Here is a 1,544-nt window from a genome sequence, read left to right as displayed (position 1 = left end):
AAGGAGACGTGTCACTCGCGGCGCTGCCGGCCCAGTCCCGGCCCCCGACGGCCTGCCCGCGCGCCGCCGCCGCTGCAGGGCCCGGCCAAGTTTCTTACCTGCAGCCGGAGACGCGGGAGGAAGAGCGAGAGGGCAGGAGCCGCCGCCGCCGCCGCGGAGCCGGGAGAGAGGAGTTGACCGAGCCTCCGCCGAGAAGCCGCCGCCGAGCAGCTGCAGACGCCACGACCCCGACGCCGCTCGCCCCGTCCGCCGTCCGCTCCGGCCGCTTGCTGGCTGCGTGCGCGCGTGTGGAGTCGTGGCACTTTCTGCCTTGGAGCTGGCGAACGGCCCCCTCCGCCGGGATCGCCGCCTCCTGCCTTCCCCACCCGGGCCAGCCATTCATCGGGCTGCCTCCCCCTATTGGCCCGCGGCCCGCCACTCCGCCGGCACCCGCCAGTCAGGGCGCGGGAGACCCGCCTGCGGCGCCAGCCATTGGGCGGAGAGGCGGGTCTCCACCTTGGCCAATGGGAGAGGGGAGGAGCTGCGGCGAACCGCGGGGGGCGGGGCCGGGAGGGGCGGGGCCGCGCATCTCGGCGATCGGGCCTGCGCGGGGGTGGGGCCGAGTTGCTCCGCCTACCGGGGGGGTTTCGCCGGCAGACCCCGCCCTCCCTGGGCCCGCGATCATCGTTGCAGGCGTAGACCCGCGGGCTCTGACCGAGGGCAGGTCTTTGGGTCCCGTCGGGTGGCAGGAAGTTCGAATCCCGGCAGCCCCGGGCCTGCGACCCCGGACCCCGCTGTGTTAAGGTGGCGGTGGATGTCGCCCTGAGCAGAGTTGCGCAACCCGCAAACAGCCGGAGCAAATGCTTTATTGTATCCCAGCTAACTTCTGCCGTGTCCTGTAGAGTCGCTATGAGTCGGAAATCGACTATGGCAATGGGTTGCATTTTTTTTTTAACTTCGCCGAAGCAGCGACCCTTCCGGTCCCCCGGTGTAAGGCTAAGCTCCGCTGGGGGTCAGCCCCGGGAGGGCAGAGCTGAATCCCTGTCTTCAAAGAGATTGCAGTCAGCACCAGGAAGAGTTTCTTAGAGTATACGGAGGAATTAGGGTGGAAGGGCCAGAAGGTGTACAGGAGATGGAGAGATGCACCCATTTTTAGGGAGGGAAAAACTGAGACACAGGCTGTTTGAGATACTTGTCCAAACCACACTTGGCAGAGTAAAATTACAGTCCACCGGCGTTTTACTCCATGCAACAGAGGGTGCCAGGTTCTGGCCTAAGAAAACGTACCTATTTCCCAGAAAACTGATCAAATGGAACTTCTTCGTCATGTGACTTTTCAACCACTATCTGACCACACTCTCTTTATAACCAAATAAGTATTTCAATTAAAATAATTTTAGGCTTGTTTTTAACCGTTATATCAATGTCTGTAAGAGCTAAGCCTTTGAACATAAACCAAAGCTTGCTTCTTTGAAATTAAGGTTTCTGAGAGACCAGAAAAGTTGCAGCAACCTGATCGTCCCTACACCACGTCCCTGGCCTTCTGTGGCTGCAGAATTTGGTGT

The 1,544-nt window shown here is 61.4% G+C and overlaps 1 protein-coding gene across 2 annotated transcripts in view; it reads right to left on the bottom strand.

Moving 5' to 3' along the window:
* Positions 1-333, bottom strand: part of RRBP1 (ribosome binding protein 1) — a 75,207-nt gene extending 74,874 nt beyond the window's left edge. For both annotated transcript variants that reach the window (XM_023731414.1, XM_023731415.1), the window contains exon 1: positions 99-333. The gene's annotated coding sequence lies outside the window, so the exon portion shown is untranslated. The remainder of the gene's footprint in view (positions 1-98) is intronic.
* Between the last annotated feature and the right edge of the window lie 1,211 nt (positions 334-1,544).

Source organism: Trichechus manatus, unplaced genomic scaffold, assembly GCF_000243295.1.
Source record: "Trichechus manatus latirostris isolate Lorelei unplaced genomic scaffold, TriManLat1.0 scaffold00042, whole genome shotgun sequence".
NCBI classification, from domain to species: Eukaryota; Metazoa; Chordata; class Mammalia; order Sirenia; family Trichechidae; genus Trichechus; species Trichechus manatus.
This window is presented reverse-complemented; position numbering and strand designations above follow the sequence as displayed.